General features: G+C 41.7%; 1 protein-coding gene across 2 annotated transcripts in view; it reads right to left on the bottom strand.

Annotated features, from left to right (window-relative positions):
• The window catches only part of RASGRP3 (RAS guanyl releasing protein 3), a 101,274-nt gene extending 77,073 nt beyond the window's left edge, over positions 1-24,201 (bottom strand). For both annotated transcript variants that reach the window (XM_036027843.1, XM_036027846.1), the window contains exon 1: positions 23,939-24,201. The gene's annotated coding sequence lies outside the window, so the exon portion shown is untranslated. The remainder of the gene's footprint in view (positions 1-23,938) is intronic.
• Positions 24,202-24,696: the final 495 nt, after the last annotated feature.

Below are 24,696 nucleotides of genomic sequence, written 5' to 3'. Positions count from 1 at the left end.
ATTACAAAAGTTTACGTTAAAAAGGAGCCAAGCTCTAGGAAAATTTTTATAACACGTTTTTTAAAAAATTCACTGATTGGAGAAGAAATCAAAAAAGCAATTATAGGATGCTTAGAAGCTTTTTACTAATGAGAAAATCACATATCAAATATTGTGGGCAGAGCCAAAAGAGTTAATTAGAGGCAAACTGACCCAAGAAGTTGAAAAACAACAGGCCAATAATCATGGAAAAATATAAAAGTTATTGAGAAAGTGTTTCCAAGAAATGTTTTTAGTCCAAATTACTTGCACAATCAAGTTCTCTCTGATCTTTACACCACACATAATTTCCAAACTATATAAAATGTTCAAGTGGACAAAAGTAACAAAAAGCTAATATAATATCTGTGATTTAAAACAAACTGATACAGCATAATAAAGGAAGCCACAGACTAACCGCACATATAATAAACACAGTTTACCTTAGAGATGTAAAAACATCTCAATATTAAGGAAGGCATTAGCATAATGACATAAATAAGTCAATTGAAAAAATTTGAATTAGCACAATAGGTAGTCTTAAAAAGTCTTTTGATAAAATTCAAGATTAATTTTTAAAAATTAATAAAATGGAGTTAGGAGAATTTTCTTAGCATGTTAAATTTATTTATAGCAAAGTGAACACACAATCAGAAGCAAGAAAAGGATGCTCATTGTCACTACCACCAGTCAGCGCCATTCTGGGCATCTGAGCCATTGCAACCAGACAAGAAAAAGAAACTAAAGAAAAATTGTGAGAAAGCGGGAGACAAAATTATCTAGCTTGTACATGTTGCAATCATTTACTCAGTAGAATCAACTTTTTTTAATGCTCTAAATACAGAATAATTAGAAATGTCAGTGAGATGAGGTTACAAAACAAACACACAAAATTCATAGAATTTTCCATATAACAGCCAAAAAACTGTTTAAAAACATAATGGAAAAAAATCTCATTCATAATGGCAACAACAATAACAAGATTTCTAGGAATAACAAAAAAGTGAATAAAATATTTAAAAAATGAATAAAACTCTACTGAGAAAACATTTCAATAAATGGAGAGTTACACAGTTCTCCAGGATTGAAACTCGACATTGTAAAAGTGTCAGTTCTCCCCTAATTTAATTTATAAATATAATCAAATTTTGGTTGAAATCTCAAAGAGATTTTTTAAACAGGCAACAAAAGAAATCCTGAAGTTTCTTTGAAAGAATTTTAAAAAACTGAGAATGGCCAAGAAAATTTTAGAAAACAACAAGGAGGGGATTCTAGGTATGAAATAGGCTGAAACCTTCAAAAAGTGCAAGTGTGATGCCGGTGTCAAAAGAGGCAGAGCGTGTTGGAACAGCACAGAAAGCCCCGAAATATAGATACAGGAACTATATTAAAATGTTTACTTGTTAAATACGGTATTTAAACCCAGTGGGGGAAAATGACTTATTCAATAACTGGCTGAATAGTTAATTACCATGAGAAATAAAGAGGCAATTATATCTCACACTGTATGCAAAGCAACTGGTGGGCTGGAGTTAAATGTGAAAATAAAACCACATGCAAACGTGAAACAGTTGTGATTTTAAAATAATCTTCCAAATTTTAATCATGATTAAATATTTTTATCATGAAATTTATTTTAATGATGATCACCAAAGCAAAAACCATAAAGGAATTTTTAATATTTAAATAAAATATAAAAAGTATATCAAAAATAACCCTACCATAACCAAAATTGAATCGGAAGTGACGAAATAAGATTTAAAACTGAGGCCTATATGGGAAAGGGTTAATAGTCTCACCATATAAATAGTATTTATAATTAACAACTGGGCAAAAGATATTAGAAGAAATATAATGGACCAGTATACATACTAAAAAGACTTTAGCATCCTAAAAATAATATATGTTACACAATAGGATACCATATATTACCTCCAAACTTGACAAAAATAAATGGATAATTCCTGATGTTTCTAGGAGGTTTGGAAAATGGCACCTTTATACTCTGCTAGCAAGAGTATAAATTGGTGCAACATGTAAGGAGGAAAATTTTGTAATATGTTAGCAAAAGCTTTTGAAAATATGTATGCCTTTTGGTTCATAAGTTTTTGTTCTAGAAATATACCCCAAGAGTATAGTATGGATTTTCACAGGTATAAGAATATTTCTCACAGCATTGTTTATACTGTTTAAAAATTAGACACAATCTATGTGCCACAAGTAATGGGATAGATTATAATATATTTATAAGAAGTAGCACTTTGCCATCATTATAAAATGTTTGAACTATATTAACATGGAAAAATACTCAACAGATTATAAGTGAAAAACACAAGTTACAAAAGTTAATTCAGTATGACCTAGTTTTCCTAAGAAAATTTGTCAACACGTGTAAAAGTCTGAAACATTTCATGTTTCAAATGTCTAATAGTGGTTATCTTTGGGAGTTGGGGCCACATACTGGTGTTTTCCCCTTTGTATGCTCATCAGCTTTTTTCTACTGTCTCTCTGATAAATGGGTATTGGCTGTTCATTTTTAACTGAGATCTTTTTTTAGGTAAGAAAAGCCCTACAATCACACTTAAGTACTTTCACCATCTACACAAAAAGGGGGAAGAGGAAGACATTGAGGAGAAATGTGATCAAGAAAAAAAGGACTCCGAGCAGAAAAGCCTGGCCATCCATTAACGAAGCCAGACGCTACCTCCACACTGCCTCAATGTTCTGGTCCTGGGCCCAATATTTGATAGCAAATCACCGGAAGGGGTGGAAATATCAGGGTAAAAGGACGCAGGAAGACGGGGGTAGCATGATCTTTCTTGAGTACCCTGAATTCAATTTCTCAGAGATGTCCTGATGGGCCTTGGTGCCTATTTGAGGCATTCCCTTCAGCAGAAATTCCCAAATCGTATCTACCCAAACCAGGCACACATGGTCAGATAGCACCAACCTCCCCTGACTACTGCAGGTTTGTGTCCATCCACCTTGTTCCTAACTCCAAACAAGCTGCTCCAAGTTGGTGACACGCCACCTGCTGGTCAATATGAGGTACTAACTTCCACATCACAGTGCCTTTTCTCTCAGGGGACTTTTTACACATTACTCTCTAATTTCTCTCATTCAGCAAATTCTGCCTGGTCATCACTTTCTCAGATACACACACATTTTTTTATTCTTTCTCCTTTCTTCTTTCAACATCTGTCTAAATATCAGGGAGGATTTCCTCTCCTCCTCCTCCCCCTGTCCATCCCCTTGAACCACGTATGAGCCCGAATACCCTGCCACAAGCACTAGGGACATGCCTGTAGCACACAGAAGGAAGTTCTGATATAATCAGAGAGTAGAGTTTTTCCTTTCTCAAGCCTTTGAACAAAGCGTATCGTTGTCAATACCTGAAAAAATATAGTGTCTGGTTTGACGTATGTTGCATTTGGGGATTTACCAAAGTAGGTGACAAATATCCCTGCTCTCCAAGTTTATAATCTCTCTGGGAGAAAAGTGGGACAGGTCAGAAGCCATGTATAAGGAATAATAATTATCATTTATCATAACAACCAGCATTATGATAGATATGAATATTAATACTTGTACCTATTACTATTATACTACATTAATATGTTATTAATAACATACAACGACCTAACGCCTGTGCCCGATGCTCATTTCGTTCTCCTCACAGTGATCCAAGGAGACACTGTTGTCACCCCCAGGTGACCTTCCTGAGATGGATAAGCCTGCCCACGACTAGTAAGCAGCTTCGAAAGAGAGAAATATGGGTGTGGACCCAAGCTTGCCTGACCCCAAACTCCTCACATTTACCCCCAGAATGATTTAGTAGCCACAAACGTTGTCATAGACTCTGGCTCATCCTTTTCTAATTGAACCTGCTTACCCTCAAGCACCACGGTCAAGTCAATGCTAGTGCGCTTGGGGCTTTACTTATTGGCATGACAACAGTAGTTCCCCGTTACTAACCATGGCAAACAGGCGACACTTCCGCAGGTGATAGTCTGGTATCACCTGAGCAGCATTTGCAACATTGTTCTTGGGGATGACACCTTCTGTGGGTCAAACACATGCTGAGTTCCAAACAACGGCTATACATGGGAGCCTTTGGAACGCAAGCCATTCATAAACCGGAGGCGGGCTGTATAAGAATAAAAAGAATGGACCAGGCAGACAGCCCCTACCAGGGCAGCCTCTGCAGAAGGTGCCTCCTCACCCCAGGCCCCTCTCCTTGCTTCAGCATCTCTGGAGAGACTCCCAAATGTCTGGACAAGTCTGTCCACATTGAAAATAGACTTCTGCTTTTATTTTCTTTTTCCTGTCTTCTATCTTCTCTCTTTTCTTTCTTCCTCTTTGTAAAATTCATTTACTTTTTTAAAAAACCCATTACATAACACAAAACATATTAGTATAATGGCATTAACTTAATCGAGTTCATTTCAATTCATCTTTATGGCAGCATTTTTCCCTCTACCTAATCAGCTTCTTAGATTAAGTAGGATTTCTAGCAGAAGTTGCATTCAGTAAAACATGAAAAGGAACATTTAGTTTCATGGCGAAGCACCTTACTTAGCATAATTACTTACATAATAACTTACTCCCCTAATAGTTTTATTTTAGCACCTTGATTTGACAGCAATTTTTATTAATCTGTGAGGATCTCAGCCCTATAAATGGTAGACTAGTGGTAACGTTAATCTGAATCTAAAGCTTCTAAAATGCCACTGCTGTTTCCAGAAGTCTTTTAGTTCTCGAAAAAATTGCTTAGGAAAAAAAAAATCCCCAAGGCTCTCTCTGTGCATTTTTCTAAGAATCAGTTAGTATTTAGAAGATAAGGGCAGTTTTCCCTTCTATTCAAGCTTTGGCACCATTACTATATCAAAGCTGAAAATACAAAGCTGATTCAGAGATAAATGAGGCAAAAGAAAATAGTCAAAATTTTTTTCCTTGAAAAGTGGGGTAGCAACATGCATGAGGTGGGGTGCAGCTAGGTCTTGTAGGACTCATAGGAAAGGCAGACTTAGAAACTCTAAATCTTCTTATTCTGTTCGTGAATGATGGACCCCCCCCTTCCTTCCCACCCCCTACGGCTGCTTCACTCAGCACCAGCCTTCCGAGTCTGCTCAGCGGCACTGGGTCCACACACAGCCTCCCTGGCCTTGGCTGGAAGACGATGCCCAGCATACACTTTTCAGAATGAATGAATGAATGAATGAATTTTTACACCATGGTTGGAATTAGAAAACAGCCATATTAGTTTGAGACCAAACCCATCTGCTCAAAATTGTGCATAATTGTATATGTTCTCCCTAATCATTCTGCCTTCATTTTACCATATTATCCAAACCCAGCAAGCTGACTGTGAGTCCCATTTTCTCATCCTTACAGCCAAACTGCTTGCTCAAGTTCTAACCCAAACATTAGTGTTGTTAGGTTTTAACTCTGTGAGACCTGAGCTTCTGATCTCATTTCCATATCCTTTATATATACTTCATTAAACACGGCCGTGACTGACTCACACTGTACTTGCTCAACCTCGTGGCCTCAGCCGTGGGATTACTCACAGCCCCGTGTGTAGAAGGCCACTGGATAAGGTATTCCTTTTTATGACTTCCTGGGAACACAGAGGCAGCCGCAGGCAGAGTGGGAACCCGCCTGAGGAAGGAGTATCTCACATTCTCGCAACAGGATTTTCTTATTTGCAGATCAGCAGGAGGTAAACGAAGAAACATTTTTAGAAGCACAGTAAAAAAAATGGTAGAGAAATTTCCAATTTGTTTCATGTTCTAATTAAACAAGAAGTGTTTATTCTCAGGGCTCATCTTTGTGATTGCCATTCTTACTAGCAGAAGGCCGTAGACTGATTTAAGCTGTGCTAAAACTCTCAAACTGCGGGGCCAGTGGAGGGGAGGGGTCAGAACCGAGAGGTGGGTGTTGTATTCCTTTAGTATAACCACAGGAGGTCAGAGCTCCACAAAGCTTCTTGGCTGCTGGAGGTAAACACGTGTAGTGAGAAATCAGCACAGGGAGCGTGGGCTAAAACAGCTGAAAAATACCATCCTAAATGTTGAGGCTTCATAGGTAGTCAAATACCTATAAATTAGGTTAAAATATATATGTTCTACTGATCAGCATAACCACATTATCACATTGAAATGTAGCCTTATTTCCTGTCACAAAATAAGCAGGACTCGTGTGTGTGTGTGTGTGTGTGTGTGTGTGTGTGTTTTACTTGATGAGATATTTACATTTAAAAGGCAATAATGCTCATTATAGCAAGTCAAACAAGACAGAGACATACATACCAGGAGAAATGTTAACCCCTCTTTCCTGCTCATTCCCATCTTGCTGAGATAACATACCTCTATGAGAAATGTATCTCATATATACATGTATGTATGAGGTTCTATTTTCCCATTTAAAAAGGAATGTATTATTAGATATTTCCCCTTTAACAATGTATCACGGTCACATATATGGGCTCCAAGACCATAACATAGATGCAAAGTATTTGGTTTAATAGTTGCGTGCACCTCCACAGTGTGATGACTTAAGGCGCTCCCAATGTTTTGCCTCCATAAGAGTGTTGCAGTAAACATCTTTGCACACATATCTTTAGCTTCTAGGGCTTTTATTTCTGCAGACTGGAACTCCAGAACAGGGGGTAATAGGGGTGCAAAGTTATTCATGGTGCTACACGTGCTCAGGTATTTTCCCAAAACTAAACTAAGAGCAATGCAAGGGTCAAGGCCGTCCCAAGACTGATAAACATCAACTTTATAATGAGACACACTAAAAAGTCATTTCAGAATGATATCCCACTAGGTATATTAACCTAATTGTGTTGAATCTTGCTTGCTTTTCATGTAGAATAATAACATTTTCCAAGATCAAAGCACCTGAAGCCAGACTGATTAAAACTTGTCAACATGGAAAGTGGGTCGCGTTTCCCCCAGCTAATCCTTAGGATCGGCACACACTCAAAATTCTGTGAACTCTAAAGGCCTTTCCAGTGGTAGAATCACTTGTTGATTAATTTTTCAGTGTATAGGCACATGTGAATCGATGTTATAAAGCACAAAGTGGTAATACTGCACTGAAAGTATTTTATCGTACTCTCTAAGTTTGTCCTGGTGCTGGCGCGAAAAAGGTCGGTCACAGCCTCCCTTGTGTCCATCTGTTTCCTGGACTGAGGATTAGGAACCGACGAGCCCTCTCTTCCTCAGCCCGCCTCAGTGAAGCAGGAATGGGCCCCGCAATCCAAACACAGGGATGAGGAGGACCCCCATGTCCACAGCTGCGGTCCTCTGGCTGGGGGCGTTCACCTAAAATCACCTCTTCTAAATTATCCCACTTGAACACGCTATTTGGTTTGAAACTCTGAAGTGAGAAGCTGGACTCTATTTGCCTATGTATTTAACAACATATACTCCCCATTACCATTAACTAATAACGCTAAGCCAGCCAACATACTCGAAGACACAAATGACTGAGCACAGGGTTCTCTGACTTAAGAAAAGAAAAAATAAGTTACGTTTCAGCATAAAGGAAATGTGTTCACATTATCAAAGCATTCTTTGTCTTAGGAAGCCACTCATCACAGGGCTGCAAGAAACGCGTGCACGCCTGAGTGCAGGAAAAGTGGCATTCAACCAACCCAAAGTCAACTCATACAATTCAAGCGCACGTTTGTTAAATAAAATAAACATGAGTCCAATGTTGGACCCAACTTACTGGCCCAGATGGTCTGTGTCTTTTCCTTTGGAACAAAGCAGTGGGCAAGCAATCCCCAGCCTCCCTGTTCAGGGAGAGGTGGTTTCGCAGCCTCCCAGGGTGCTTAGAAGTAACCTGCTAAAAATAGCCCCTCAACTTTCCTGTTAATGTCCTCAGCAGAGGGGCCAGGTGAAAATAGAAATTGCCTGAAATATGTCCCAGCATTCTAATTCCAGAGAACTACTATGAACTGGAAACCCCCAGCAATCCTCCTGACAATTCCAACATTAATTATCTTTTTGTAAAAACCATTTCTCAGACTAGCAGCAGAGGCAGCGTGGTGAGTGGTAAGCCTGTTGGCACGTGGGAACACTGGGAAACCAGGATTCGCATTCCCCAAGCAGCCACTCACTTAACCCTCTAGGTACAGAATCCTCACTTGCAGTGCCCAACTCAAAGGTGGCTCTGTGGGTTGGACATAATGCCCTGCATTCCAGGGTGTTATCCCACAAAAAAGGTTCAGTAAGTGCACGAGGATATCAGACAAATTCAACGTGTGCCCTTATAATAAAAACAGAAAAGGGAAACACCCTGAAAATAAGGGGAGATGGATCAAAATAATAGGATGCATTCATTCAGCAATATGGAGCCATGAAAAAGAGGAAATGGGAAGACAGCTGATGTCATAAGTGAAGAAAGCAAGCTGCAAAAGTGTTGTGCAGAAGTATTGTTTTAAGCCAAAACAAAAACAAAAACAAAAACAAACAAACCCCACTAAGCCTATATCGCCACCTTTATTACAATCATGTATGTCTTCAGATGCCCAGAAAACACCTGCCGTGTATTCCAGGGCCGTCTATAAATACACATCCACCCGGAAGAAAAGAAGAGGGTTACAAGAGTCCCAGGTCCTTCCTTTTCCACCCATTCATTGAGTACATTCATTTATGATAAACCCATACTGTTTTCATAACTAAAAATTAAGGGCCATTGAGAAATAGCTCATGGAAATCACTTAGCACAGTGCCCAATGGACTTGGATGAATGATTGTCAGTTACTTCTGTCCAGAAGCTATAGAACTTCTTAGGTAAAACAAGTTTGCAGAGAACCAGCAAACCTTGGTAACGTGCAACCAGTTATGCCCTGTGCGAGCTGGATCTGCTTTTTTTAAAGTGGTTGTTGGTTAGCACGAGTGTAGCGATGACTCCATGGATGCACATGTGTGTACACTTTTAACATGTGCCATTTAGTACACGTCGATTGTACCGCCACAACATTGTGTTTAAAAAGTGGAGCTAAGTTTTTCAACAGTGATAGCAAGAAGGATGGAAGAATAAAATCAGAACTGAAGGTTTCTAAGATCTTCAAGTTATACAGTAGGTGTCAATATGAAGAAATTAACATTAGATGTTGTTCAATAAAATTCCTATTTTAAGCGTAGCCACTAAAAGAGAATATATTACAAAACTTCCAAAACACTCGGGGAAAGAAACTGGAATAAAGAAAACTTGAAAAATCCAAAAGAAGGCAGGGGAGGGGAGAAAAAGAATAATAATACAAAATGAAAATGACATTATTAACCTCAATCCCCACAACTAATGTGGATTGTCTGACCTCACCATTAAAATGCAGAGACGATCATTCAGCTGTGGACAAAAAAAAGGGCCACACACTAAACCCGACGAGCTCAGGGGAGGCCTGCACGGTGGCCCGACAAACTCAAGAGAGCAAAGGTAACCACTCATGATGGTCTGAACGTAAAAATTCCTCATTGGAAGGGAGTCATGGCGGGTAGTCCTGTCCTGGGCCGGTGGCTTCCCTGACAAAGGTCTGTCTTTCAGTGAGCCCGTCTACAGTCCTTTTGCATCTAAGATGACACACCTTGAAATGTCAGAGTCCTCTTGTTTCCTAGCTCCCTCCGGGTAAAACCACCTGGCGTCAGAGCACGAGCCGTGGAGCTCCTCATTGCTGTCTTGCGCACATCCCCTCTCTGTGCGCCGAGATGTTGACTAGCCCTCACCCAACTGTGTAAAAGCACCCAGTTTCTCTCCATTTTGCTTTTCATCGAATCTCAGCGATTTCTCCACTTTGCTCTCTCCCACCCCCTTGATCTACCACCAGTGGAGTTCATGCAGCCCTCCTCACAGCTCCTTCTTTGATGCTAAGAGATAAAATAAGCTGCCAAAGCCATTCTCCAGAGCGTTTTCACAGTCCATTGGGATTTTGCTTCCTGAAAATTATCATCGCTGTGGCTCAAATAAACTCATAAAAATTCTGCACAGGTTTGGGCCTTTCTTATGTCAACAAAATAGCAAACAGAAACATGGATCTATTTTTAATCAGTTCAGCTGCACTGGTGTGTGGGCTGTGTGTACCTATGTGTGTGTGTGCGCGCGTGTGTGTGCATGTATGTGTACATGTGCGTGCACACAGATAAAAGGACCAGATACCTCTCCCCTACTCTGCCTCTTTTTACTGCTTCTCTGAAGCCTTGAAATTAACGGAATGAAAGTCCTCTTTACCAAAAATAACAAAGGGGACTGGTGCGGTGGGGAGGGAGAGGGGGAGGGAAGTGGAAGGGAACTGGCAAAGAGAAATGAAATTTCCCTGCTGTGACTTCAGCAAAATGGTAAATGGGATGCATGCGAGGCTGTCTAACTGAGGCCCAGCTGGCCTGCAGAAAACGCTGAGGCCCTCGGCGGGGAGGGGGGTGGGCTCCCATCAGGGGCCTCCTAGCTCCTCTTCCCTAGAAGGGGTCTGACGGCCAAGGGGCCTTCCCTGCACGGTGGGGTCTGGAAGCTCTGAGAAACATGAGCTAAACCTACCCAGGCCACACGGGACAATTCACCCATTTTTCCACAGAATCTGCAACATGAGATGGGTGGTTCTAATCAATCTTGTCTGGAAAACAGATGGAGACTTCTTCCCAGAAGTGAATTCTTCAGCCTTTTCCAAAAGGAGCCCACGTGGCTCCTCCAGGCTGTGCACCTGGCGGCAGCCCTCTCTCAGCCTCGGGCGGTTTTATACGCTGCTGGGGTCCGTGTGCAAGGGGCTGTGCTTGGACCCCAGGAGACTGAATGTGGTCCTTGCCTGGAAACAGCATCTCCCAATGCCCCTCCTAGTCCTGTTACCTAGGCACCTGTGATACCAGCCTGATCCCTGAGATGCTGAAATAGAAATCGCATCAGATTAAGAATCAAAAGACCGGATTTCTTGTGCCAGCTCCAACTTCACCTCGTTGAGGGATATTGAATCCATCACATCACCATTATGAGTCCCCCTAACAATCAACAAAGTGGGAATGGCAATATCTGTCTCATGCATTTTTCTGGACGGCAAATGAAATCATGTATCAGAAAAGGACTCTAGAAGCCCAGAATGTACTGAAGGAATATAAAGTATGCTCACTTCTTACATTCATCTGTGGATGGACATTTGAGCTGTTTCCACTCTTTGGCCATCATACATGACACTTCTCTGAGCTCCAGAAGGATTTTTTTAAAAGCACAAAACATGGCTCAAGGAATTTATCATTAAGTCGATGAGACAAGAAACACCTGGGAACATTAACTATAGAGACAACAATGGCTGGATAGATGAAAGAAATAAAACTAAACACCGTGTGATTAAATATATCAGAGGGGACAACAGGCTCAGGTGGATGGGGTTATAGTTTTCTGTGGCAAAGAGGAAACATGGATGTTTTAAAGCGAATGCCCTACAAGCCAGAGAAATCATCGGGAGAGGCTCTGGAGGAGGGAGGGGGTACGCGGTTGGGAGGGAGGACAGTGGGGTCGGGTACAGAAAGCTGCACCGGTGTGCCTCTTTGAGAGCAGGTGGCACGGCCACCCAGAGGGACACCCCAGGTCCCTGCCAGAAGAAGTCACAGGAACGCGTTTGGAAGAGGTAAGTCCCAGGAGTACATTGTTCTCCTGGCCCAGACTCTCGTTCCTCGGGCTACACACCTGTCCTGACTCGCCTGTATGTCCCTGAATTCTCTTGCTGGTGAGTAAATGTAACCATTACTCAACCCAGATCTCGTGAACTTGACTGAGGGCCAGTTAATGCCTGACTCTGTCCCCCCTCCTCATTCCCGAGTGATTAGAAAAGGCAGTGGTAACAAACGCAGGATCCAACAGTTAGTGGCACTCGTGAAGCTATTAAAAAACTGGCTTGGAAAGCACACTTTACACGGAAAGACTAGTGGCACCCACCACCCCTCCCCTCCTTTTTCCCAGGCTAGGGGCTGGGGGGAGGGGCGGGTTTAATGACCCAAAGCTGGGTGCCCTAGAGCCCCGCCCTCCTCCTTCCCTCAGGAGAACTGAGTGAAGGTGCATGACCTTCTGTCTCATGTACCGACATAGTCTCTTGCATTACAACCTCTCTCTCCACCTTCCTTTCTTCTACTTCTCGCCAAGTGTCCCAAATCGGCTTAGGGAAATCTTACCCTATTTGGAAACTCAAAAAGGCTCCTAACTATGGCTACCCACTACAGACAATACTGGAGATACACCGTCCTTAAGGAAAAGGCAGATCCAAAGCTTAGAAGTAAAATGACAGAGAAATGAGAAGTTCCTCCCCACCTAAGGGTCACGCAGATCAGGCAGTCTCCTTAGAAAAGAATTCAACCTATTTCCTCATTCTTCTCTAGAAAACTTGCTTTCCTAGCAACATTAACAGACAAAATAATACAATTTAGCTCTTATGCTCTTCCCAGCACCTGGTGTAGCACCTGGCACTTTCCAGACGCTGCACCAGTGCTCGGTGCTGGCTGCTTGGGACAGAAGGAGGTTGCAGGGTGATTCAATATGTCCTTTTCTGTTTGGGTTAATTATTAATAGCTTATTAATGTAACATAATTAGTAACATAGTATTAATGTATGGCATAATATATTAATGAGAAACAGTGTGTTATTCATGTTTCACTGTCAATGCATTTTAATAATTTAGTAATGCACGTTTATAATAAGTTATAATGGTTTAATGAGGGATACAAATTTAACAGAATGCATTGTGAGTACATTGTAAATACACTGTAATAACTTCATTGTAAGCGTATGTTATTTTAGGTGCACGTATTAGTCACTACTTATGGCTGCGTTTCCACAGGACAAATGAAAAGTGAATTCAGAGGGCCAAGGACATTCTTAAAAACAAGTCTTTGGAGCACTACCAATTTGTAAATCACGCAGTGGGTGGTCATTATTTACATTTTAAATGTCTTTAACTTTTTTTTATTTTATAATTTTCTGACTGCTTTAAATCTGGCTTTAGAACCAAACCTGCTGGAATAAGAAATGAGCCCAAAATACGGTCGTTCCAGCTGGCTGCGACTCATTGCCAGCACTTCAGGGGTCCTTGTTCCAGGTCTCGGCCATCGGCGGGGCCGTGAGGACCTGCAATGTCTCCTAGCTGTATCCACTTCCACCAGTTCTATTTTTGTAGCTCCGTATTTAGCACACAGGGCTATCTTTATCATTCCAGCTGACTGCCATGAGAATCCCCAGGGCAGGGTAGTTACACACGATTACTGAAGCATACTTCCTACCCTTCAAACAAGACAATGCAGAATGCAGAAAAGACCTCAGCAAGCGGTCACAATGTCAGAAGTGCGTGTGTGAGAATGGCTAAAGGTTTCTTTCTTTGGACTAAATTGTATGTATGGGTAAGAGCACAATGTCCACAATGCTTCCTGGAAGTTAATTTTAGTCTGGATAATGTAATCAATTTCTATGTCTAAAGTCACTTGAATACATCATGATAAAATCAAGTTTTCTTACAATCACATAGTCCAGATTTCAAAATGAGGAGTTTTGTGTGTTTTTTTAAACTTCTAGTACCCTTATTCTCAACTGAGGAATCCATAATAAATAAATAGTTGGATTGTTCGAATAGGCCAGAACTCAAAAACTGCCCATCCTTTGTGGGCAGTTTTTCAGCAATCCTTTCCATTATTCAGCTTTAGTTAATACACGTAAGAGTGGCCGGCTGACAGAATCCTATTGGAGAAGCCTCTGAGTCTTGAACAGGTAGCAGAACCTCACAGTCCAGACTTCAAATGCTAGTTTTGTAACTGGTAGTGCTATAGCTCTTCTGTTTAGATTGGAACCGTCCAGTAAAACAGCCGCTAGGCCTCGGAACATATTGAGCACGTGAAATGGGGCTTGTCTGAACTGCGGTATGTAGTCATCGTAAAATGCACACTGGGTTTCAAAGACTTGGTACAAAAAAAATAAGGCAAAATATCTCATTAATTACCTTCTATATCAATTGCATGCTAAAATGGCAATGTTTCCTATATATTGGTTAAATAAACTGTGTTCTTAAAATTAGTTTTCCCTCTTCGTTTTGTTTTTCAGCCTGGCCCCTGGAACATACAAGATGGCATGCACAGCTGACATCTGTGGCTTACATCACGCTTCTCTCGGACGGCGCCGGCCTAGAGGCCTCGGCAGTGGAGAGCAGGACCAGTAAGGGGCCCTCAGGATGGGAAGTCAGAGCTGCTACAGAATTGTACTCCAGATCAGGCTTATGAGAGGAGACTCTGCCTTAAAGGTTAAAGCAGCCCCTGCATGTTCAGTTCTCCCATCCAAAGGATTTTCATAGTACTCCACAGAGAGGCGAAGTGTCTTGGACACAAGCAAGAGGGAAATGTGACCTTAGCCTGTGGAACACCTGCCTTGCTTGGCTCCTTCCTAATGGATAGCACAACCCTCATTTTCATCTCGGCTGTTGTTGATTGTGCTCATTTCACCGCGTGGAAACTGGAGAATGAGTCATGAATTCACTTGTTTTGGGTTTTTGCTGTTTGTTCCCCCTCCGTTGCTGCCAAAATGAAGACTAGGAATTATTTTGCAGGAAAGAAAAACATGAGTTTACTTTTTAGAAGTTTAATGGAGCATAAACTTTTAAGACTCTATGTGTGCACAACAAGTGGCTAGTTATTATTATAGGAATATTATTCTTGAACATGAGCACAGAGAGTTTACATTAACCCTGAGTATTAATATGCATTAAAAAATTCAGTACCAAAGCCCTGATGTGGGATTACCAGATTCCTGAATTAAAAACATATTGGGGCTCATTGCTGCCAGCAAAAAATTGGGTCACCGTTGGTAAAAACAGTAGTGATTTCAGGAATACATGGAGAACAAAACAATAATATCTTTGTAGTGTTCTGAAACTGCTGCACGAAAACAGCTCCATTGCATTTCCCAGTCTGATTTGCTGACCATCTTGTCTACACATAATTGTTTTCTGCCATTCATTTCCTCCAATTGTCCATTATTACTAAAACAATTATGAAAAAAAAGAGTGTGTGTGTGTCTTTGTTTCCTGTCGCTGATGAATGCAGTGAAGTCATAGACAAGGCTAGTGCATCATAATCTTTTCCATTACAATGAATTATGCTGTCACAAACAGGATACAGCTCTTTACCGGGCAGAGAGGCTGTAAATGGGGTTGAATTAGCACAAACATGATTGTCAGCCATGACAGCAAGAAATGACAGCACTGGGGCTTTGCTTTCTACTTTTTAAAAACAAGCTGGTTTTTGTTCCTGGTGATAAAAGTAGTAGATATTATCCTGGAGACAAAGTAGAAAATAAAATCGTCATTGCCCCACCAGCCAGAGATTCCTATTATTAATATTTCAGTATACACATTTTTAGTTCTTAACTTTTTTCATATGTACACATATTATTTTTAAGAAAATGAGATCATGTCATGTATATAAATTTTCCTTTTTCTTTTTCACTTCACATTTGTAATGAATAGTTTCCAATGCCAATAACTTTTTTTATGTAATTTAATGGCTATATACAATTCCATATTATGAAATATTATTTAACAATTTCCCTATTTTGTATATTTGCCCAAAATTTGACTGTTACAAATAGATAGACATTCTTTTACATACATTTTTGTCTCAATCTATGAATATTTCCTTAGGATGTATTCGTAAATGATATTCACTTTTTACTAAAACATATGCTTTATATTTTCACATCTTTAGAATAAAAGGTCTAGGACATTTTCTTGACAATAAAGACACACATGTGCATTAAAAATTTTTTTAAGTGCGGCTGGTGTAGCTCAATGGATTGAGTGCGGGCTGCGAACCAAAGTGTCTCAGGTTCGATTCCCAGTCAGGGTACATGCCTGGGTTGCGGGCCATGACCCCCAGCAACCTCACATTGATGTTTCTCTCTCTCTTTCTCCCTCCCTTCCCTCTCTAAAAATAAAGAAATAAAATCTTTAAAAAAAAGAAAAAATTTTTAAAAATCGTTGTTTGAGTACAGTTGTCTCCATTTCCCTCCCACCACTTTCCCCACCCCACCCATCCCAACCTCCCACTCTCTATCCCACCTCCCTTTGGGTCCTTTATACATGTCCTTGATGACCTTTCCCCTTCTTTCCCCCATTATCATTAACAGTTTAATAACCAAACTTCATACATGTGCCTTCCAAATAAGATAAACTAGTGAAACATATTTCTTAGAAAATGTTCCATATACACTTGAAAAGAATGTAAATTCTGCTGCTTTGGGATGGAATGCTCTAAAGATATGAATCAAAGCTATCTGGTCTAGTGTGTCATTCAAGGCTGTTGTTTTCTTATTGATTTTTTATCTGGACAATCTTCCTACTGACGTCAGTGAGGTGTTAAAATCCCCTACCGTGACTACGTGTGGTGAATCTCTCCTTTTACGTTCATCAAGATTTGCTTCATACACATACACAGGTGCTCCTGCATTGGGTGCGTGAATGGTTACAAGGGTTGTGTCCTCTTCTTGGATTGCTCCCTTCGTCATTACATAGTGTTCTCATTCATCTCTTATTATATATAGACTTTGTTTTAAAGTCTGTTTTGTCTGATATTAGGATTGCTACCCCAGCTTTTTTTTTTTCATTTCCATTTACATGAAATATCTTTTTTCATCTCTTCACTTTCAGTCTGTGTGTGTCCTTTTTTCTGAAGTGGGTCTGTTGCAGACAGCATATATATGGGTTTTGTTTTCTTATCCCATCAGCTACCCTATGTCTTTTTGAGTGGAGCATTTAAGCCATTGACATGTAAACTGATTATTGATAGGTATTATTTATTGTCATTTTATCCTTTATAACTACTCTTCTCTCTCCTTTTTCTTTCTTTTTCTTAAAGTAGACCCTTGACTATTTCTCATAATGCTAGTTTGGTGGTAACAAACTCCTTTAGCTTTCTTGTCTGGGAAGCTCTTTATTTCTCCCTGAATTTTAAATGACAGCCTTACTGGGTAGAGTAGTCTTGGTTGTAGGTCCTTGTTTTTCATCACTTTGTATTTAATCCCTTCTGGGGATTGAACTTAATCACTTTGTATGCCAATCCCCTCTGGCCTGAAATATTTCTCTTGAGAAATCAGCTGACAGTCTTATGTGAGCTCCCTTGTAGGTAGCTAACTGTATTTCTCCTTTAAGATTCTTTCTTTGTCTTTAACCTTTGCCATTTTAATTACGATGTGTCTTGGTGTGGGCCTCTTTGGTTCATCTTGCTTGGGGCTCTCTGTGCTTCCTGGAATTGTATATCTTTTTTCTTCACCAGGTTAGGGGAGTTTTTAATCATTATTTCTTCATATAGGTTCTCAAGCCCTTGCTCTCTTCTCCTTCTAGTGCCTCTATGATGTGGACGTTGTTACACTTAGGCTATCCTTGTTTTTTTCATTCTTTTTTTCTTCTTGCTGCTTTGACTGGGTGTTTTCTGCTCCCTTGTCTTTCAGATTGCTGGCTTGATTCTCCACTCCATTCAGCCTCCTGTTTAGTCTCTCTAGTGCATTCTTCGTTTCAGATACTGCATTCATTTCTGACCAACTCTTTATGCTTTCTATGTCCTCTTTTATGCTTACCACCTCTTTGTTTAAATTCTCACTGAGTTTATCCATTCTTCCCCTAAGTTTCTTTAGCATTCTTATTACCATTAATTTGAACTCTGTATCTGGTAGACTGCTTTCCTCCATTTTATTTAGTTCTTTTTCTGGCGATGTCTCCTGTTCTTTCATTTGGGTCATGTTCCTTTGTCTCCCCATTGTGGCTGCCTCTTTCTATTTGTGTCTGCATATTAGATAGATCTGTGATGTATCCCAGTATAGGGAGCTGTTCTGTGTGGTGTGGGAATGTAGCTCAGCCCGCACTCAGAAAGGCCAGTGGGAAGTGAGTTGGCACACAGGAGCCCCACCCACATAGAGGTTTTCCCGTGGGGAATCAGGCCTGCATTGTACCCAGGCCACTATGAGGCTTGCCTTTGCTAAAACTCCCTCACCCTGAATTGAGGCAGCAAGTGCTTACTGCAACTTCCTAAAGTCTGAGCTAAACCTCCCAAGGATGGAGTGTAACCAGTTCAACCACTTTTTCCCTTGGTCTGCAGCATTCTTCTCTTTGAAGTAATTAGGAACATCCTCTCCTTTGTTATCTGTAAAAGGTAATCACCAACAGCGAACCTGTGCCTAGTAAATGAGGGCCATCCTCAATGTAATGTAGCCAGAAATGCAATAAAAACCTGTCCAGGCAGGGTCAGGACCCTCTCTCTCACTTAGAGAGCAGCCATGTCATCCCTTTTTCTCCACAGGACTTCTGTAGTCCATGTGAATTTGTCTCTTGCAGCCACGACACATGGATTCTGCAGGCCAGGATCTGCATCACTGCAATCTTTGTAGGGTGGTCTTATACAGTAGGTGTCCCATGGAGCACAGTCTCCCTTTCTACCCAAGCAAGGTCATCCCGGAATGTCTTTTTGTATGGGTTATGGGAGCCCTCCTGTTGCAGTTGAGTCTTGATTGCTATCGGCCCTTCTGTATGTGGGGTCAACTCTTAGGCTGCCTGACTGTGGGGATCAGCCCGACCACAGTGCATGAGCTGCTGTGCAGGTGCTGATCATGCAAAGCAGAATTTGCCCCAGCAGGGGCAGTCTCCCTTTGGACATGCCACTTGTACGGCTAATTGGGTCCTGCTCTGATGTGGTCCAAATCCTGTCACTGGGCGTGTTAGTCTGGGGCCTCTCAGGTCAGTGTCAGATGCTGCCTGTGACTGGCTCTGGGCAACCTGTTTGGAGCTACAAAGCGATCCACAGTGTGTGGCTCTCTCTGCTGGGCCTGAGTGTGTGTGGGAAGAGCCAAGCTACATACCAAGGCCAGCTTCCACCAGCACTGAGCCCAAGGCAGGTCAGTAAAAGGCCCAAGGCACCCCCAGATTTGCCTCTGGCTGTGCTCAAGTTGCATGAGGTAGGTTCTCAGTGAGTCATGAGGTATGGCAGAGTAGTATTCATCTGACTGATACAGATTCAAACACAGTGCCAGTGCTGGGTCTAAGGCCATTCAGCAAAAGTCCCAGGGTACATCAAGGCTAGCTGCCCCCCGCCGGGTCCCTAAGGAAACTTTGTGGTAGAGCAGGGTCTCAGGGACTTATCCTCATGAGGCCAACAGAGTACAGCAGGCCCAAACAGACCACGATTCGGCCATGTAAAGGGAGGGCTCTGCACCATTCAGGAGTATGAGGGGAAAATGGACATTGTGTGACTCTTCCTAGAGCCACACAATGGGGTCTGTCCCAGATTCTGTGCAGACCTCCGATAGAGCCGCAAACCCAAGTCTGCTTCGCTGTCCCCCTGCCAGAGCCCAGGGTGAGTGGCTACAAAGGAGAGTTTGTGTGCTGGCCCTTAAAGAGGGCGCCTGTGTCTCTAGCAGACTCATCTTTCCCTGCTGCTCAGAATCCCTGCTGATGTTCACAGCTGGACGTTACTGTGGGCTCCTCTTCCCGGCTCTGGCGCTCGGGACTGGGGAGGCTGGCTTGCGGTTGAGCCCCCATGCTCCCCAGGGGGCACCTTCGCAGCTGAGATGTCCCTCTGGAATCTCAGCCACTTCCTGTGGGAGCAGGGCCAGCCCTTTCTGCTCAGTAAATCCCTTCCATAATCCCAGTCTTTGGTTGGTTGTTCAGGTCGATTGCTCCATATTCCAGTTGTAATTTCAGTTTGGTCCTGGGAGGAGGTGAGTGCACCTTCCTTCCACCTACTCAACCACTATCTTGGATCTCAGCAAGTGAAATACCATTAATGGCCATAGAGTTTGAGATAAATCTAAAATCCGTCTATTCAAAACGTCTTTCAGGTCAAGCAGCTGTTAAGGGCGTACGTATGCTACAAAGTCCCCTATCAGAATCCCCTAGCACAGTTAGCCTCCAACCACCTAGGAGCCCACAGATGATTTCGCAGTGATTCTGCGAACTCTCGGTTTCCTAAGAAGCTTTCTTCTGGTGGCAGGTTGTGCTGTCCCTGACCTGGGCTGAGCATTGTCACCTTGTACTGCCACTAGAGGGCAGCCAGGGACAGAGAGAGGAGTTTAACACCCTCCTTGGTTTTCTCTTGGGCATAATCTTTATGTCACCAAATAAACGAGGAGAAATTGCAGATGAGGCACTGAAGGGGAAAACCAGTCTCAGCAATAAACAAATTAAAAAAAGTCTCTGTGTATAAACTATTCCTTTTTCATCAGAGAGATTAACCAAAAGATACAGATTTCTGAAGGCTGCTACCACTAGGAACTAAAGACCAGTACTCCTGTTAAAAATTGGGTTATAGCATGAGCAATTGGTGCCCTTAGATATCTGCAGGTGGAGAAAGCAAATCCAGAGTAGGTACTCAACCTACTCTCAAAGAGAACTGTAGGTTCTCTTTGAGAACTGGCAGGAACAAGGGCTTTGGCCCCATACACGCCTGGGTTCCCTTTTCCATCTGTCCTTCCCTAGCTAGGTAACCATGGGCAATTTGCTTAACTTCTCCGAGCCTGTTTTCTCATCGGTAAAATGTGGCCAGCAATGGGAACTGCTCATCGGTGGCCATACGTCATGGAGTGGATACAAAAGCCTTGGCATACAGTAAAGGCTCAATGCATGTTGGCCCGTTGCTGTCATTCCTGCTTCTCGCCTCCCTCCGGAGCTGTTTCCCATTTCCAGCTATCTACTTATCACGTACACCTAATTATCCCATCCCTGCCTCAAATTCAACATGTCCGAAACCAAAATCCTCATCTCCCTTACTAACTCCCTGATGTGCTGCAGTCTTTTTGATTGGCTGTTTCTTTCGAATGGACAGGAAATGTATCCTCCTCTCCAATACTTCCTCTCCTTCTATAACCATATTCAATTAGTTCACAAAACAAGTCGATTTGCTCTCTAATGTGTCTCCATCTGGTTTCTTTCTATTGTCACCAACGCCCCAGCTTCGGAGGCGGGCTCTCTTTGCCCTCCAGTCCTGCCTCAAATGGGCAGACCTTGTTGATGTCATTTCCCTTCTCAAGACCCCTCAGTGGCTCCCCAGTGTCATTAAATTAGATTGTGAACTGCTCAGTCTGGTGTTGCAGTCCCATCCCGGTCTGGCCCCAGCCTCCTCCAGATGCTTCTCCCTCGCCCCATATGCTCAGCGCCTCTGCTCCTGTCAAGCCAGGCTGACGCACAGTTCCCTGGAATAGTTGCCAGATTCAGGAAATAAAAACAGGACACCCGGGGAAATGTGAATCAGATGAACAAACAATGTTTTGTGTACGTAGGTCCTATGCAATGGGCCTCACACACACCTGTGCAGCAGAACATACCTTTACTTAAAAAGGAAAGTATATGTTGTTGATCTGAAATTCACATCTAAATGGGAATTCTGTGTTTCCTCCAGCAACACAAAGACAATGTCCTTTCCTCCAAGGACATTCCTGTCTCTGCCCAGGCATGTGGCTCCATTCTTGTCTTGGATGCTCTTACCTCCTCCTGTTCCCATCAGACCTCCTTCTGCCCTTCAAGGCCCAGCTCAACTCCCGGGAAGCCTGCCTGGATCGGGCTTTTCTTATCTGGTATTCACTCTCTACCTCATCCATTTGGTTCCCTATATAGGATGTCTTGTGTTCTCTGTAATTGTATTATAAGTAGGAGAATTTAATAAGCCACCATTTGGTGGTACGGTGCTGTTGCTGACCTGTCATACAGGATGTGAGGGGCTGAAAGCATAGGAAAAAAACCTCCAGAGGCCAATAATCTGGATTTAAGGGGTTACAGGCATGAAAATCAATATGCAATTGCCTCTCCCCACACAGCCTCAGGCCAGGTAGGTATGGCTGCCTGACCTAGGCATGATTCTCCCTACACCCCACTCCATCACATCCTACAAACGATGAGTTCATTTGCTGACAATCCAAATTTCTCACCATCTCACACATATCCTCAGTAATCTGATTTCACTTATATTTAAACATGAGGGCCAGGGGTGGCTATACTATGTAACCTATATATACATAATGATTATAGCTGTTATGCTGGAAACCAAAACATAAATTTCTATTTAATTGATAGAGAAGTTTTAAAAAATGGCATATCCTTTCCCCCTCCACAAATTACCAAATTCTAATAACATAAAATAGTCTCAGGAGTTTGACAATTCATCAAGAAACCTGTGAAACTATGAAGCAATTCCCAAGAAACCTATTTTACATAACTGGCATTGCATGGATACACTTATAAGCATCTGTGGGTATCTAGAAACCAATAAACAACAGAAAGAATTTCTAAAAGTGAAAAAATACATCCTTGGGATAAAATACGTAACTTACAATTTTATCTGTTATTTACATCTTCAATAGTATTTCAAATATTTTTATTCTCACAATGGAAACATACAAATGTGTCCAATGAGAAAGTTGTTTTGAAACTGTGAGGGGAAGGAGCTCAGTGTTCACAAGCTCGCTGTCGGCAATCACTGGACCCACGGGGAGCGGCAGTTAATTAGGTTGCCTTGGATCAGGCTCCGCGGAAATAATAAGGTGGATGCAGAGCTGACACTGCAGCGCCTGCCTGTCCTGGAAATAAGTGCTAAGACTTTGCTCTCTTTGGTTCCTCAGATCCAGCATATTTGTCCAGATTAATTTTATTTCCCTCTATTTTTAGCAACCTGAGTTGAGCTAAAAAAATATTGCTCTTTCTATTCAAGAATATTGATATTTTGCTGCCGCTTCCATGGAATAAATGGTAACTAACTAATCAGAAAAAATAACCTTTAGATTCTCCCAGGAAAGAAATCAGCCACTGACATCCACACTAAGACAGACCGAGCCTTGGCCTCCTGGGCCGGTTAGCGTCTGCCTGGCTCCACTTCTCTGGCTTCTGGCTCTGCTATCTTACGACAGATTCTAAACATACCAATCTCAAACCAGGAGAAGCCAAAATAACAGCAACGTATTTCCTGCTGTTCTTCCTTTTCAATAAACCACCAGGGCCATACTCCTTTGTTCAACATTGTGGTGACATTCATCAAGCTATTCCGGGACCCAGATGTGGATACTATCAGCAGTGGGTGCAAATATGGTGCATCATTTAAACAGACAGACGCACTCCTTTGATGTCAAGGAATGCGAAAGGCATCTGGGATGCCCTCAGGAGCTTTTCAAGTCTTTGGGGGCAACTGTCAACTCTTCTCGGATTTCATCCATTCCATTTCGACTTTTCACTTCCAAACCAAGTGACGCTTTTCAGGGCCCTCAGAAAAACGCATGCCGAGTGACTGTTTTGAGATAATAACTTAAATGTAAATAATTATTGTGAACAGTTTTTATCGCTGCAGCTGTTCAATACTGTGTTTTATGCTTCTAAAAGCTTCTCCTTTGTCTGGAAATGAATGTGCAGAAGAAGCTTTGTATTAAAAAAGAAAAAACATTTCATCTCTACACAAAATTAAAATTTTAGTTAAAATAATTTTTTCAAACATGCTCATTTGCGCTTGACAGCCCGGTAAATGTTCTAAGCCAGTACTTGATCAAAGAAATGGTACATGGATTATTAACGAGCACTTCAAGAAAGATAGAAAAGCTGGCAAATACCCCGAAATTATTTTTAAAAATGATCTTCAATGAAATTACTTATATTATTTAATACCCTGGTAATAATGAAACAAAGGAAAACTTAGAGGAGATGAAGTTATCTTAAGGAAACAGCTGCCTTTAAAAAATATTCATTATTGTTAAAAACTGTAGATTTCATAATTGAGGCTGATTTCTACATTGCTTCAGAGGTGTAAGCAAAGCTCAGCGACAAGTGGCAGGAGGGTCTGTCCTCAAGTCATACCCACTGTCTGCAGCTAAGATCCTGCTCCATGATCTGCATGTAGACACAATGGACCATCTTAAAGAGGACACTTACCTTACCTCCCAGGCGTGGAATCATTTCAGCTTCATCTCTCTGTTCAGTCGTCTTTCTTTCCACTTCACCAACCCCTAACAAGTGTCTCTTCCACGTGTCGAAACACCTAGAGATTCCTGTTCTCTCTTCTAAAATGCTGTCATTACCTCCATTGCCCAAATCCAGTTCAAAAATAGGAAGAGGGAAAAAAAATCAAATTTGCAAGCTGTTTACGCTTGACAACAACAGCGAAGCTGCTCAGCTTTGAGCTCAATGAATTAAAGGTTGTTTGGCTAAATGGCAGGCACACTTCCTCCCATTCTTTCTGAACTTGGTTTTCCTGCCTCCAGTGGAGCTTTTTCCTTTCCTGGGCTATAAATAGGCTAGTCGTAAGAGTACTGAGGAAAGAAGAAGGCAGGAAATGCATTTGATTTCAAAAAGCAGTCTTAATTATATGTGTGTGTGTGTGTATTTCTTTCAAGTGAATAGCAATAAACAAGCTAAGGAAAATTTAGCTTTGGTATGTGCAAGATACTCAAAATTTTCTTTCATTTCCTAGAGTCTTAGTTTCTCTATACATTGTCATTTACCATAAGCAAAGCTTAGGTTTGGAGATGTATCATTTTCCATGTAAAATACTATAAACAAACCTATATCTAAGACTTCAATTTTCTAAAGGAACGCCACAGGAATTGAATTTCCTGGGGGAAATTAGGGAGAGGGCAGACAATGGGCAATGCTGTAGTTGCTTCTGTTCATTCAAAAGGAGGTGAAGCACT

This window comes from Phyllostomus discolor, chromosome 6, assembly GCF_004126475.2.
Source record: "Phyllostomus discolor isolate MPI-MPIP mPhyDis1 chromosome 6, mPhyDis1.pri.v3, whole genome shotgun sequence".
Classification (NCBI taxonomy): Eukaryota; Metazoa; Chordata; class Mammalia; order Chiroptera; family Phyllostomidae; genus Phyllostomus; species Phyllostomus discolor.
Note: the sequence above shows the minus strand (reverse complement) of the source record. Positions and strands in the feature narration are given on the sequence as shown.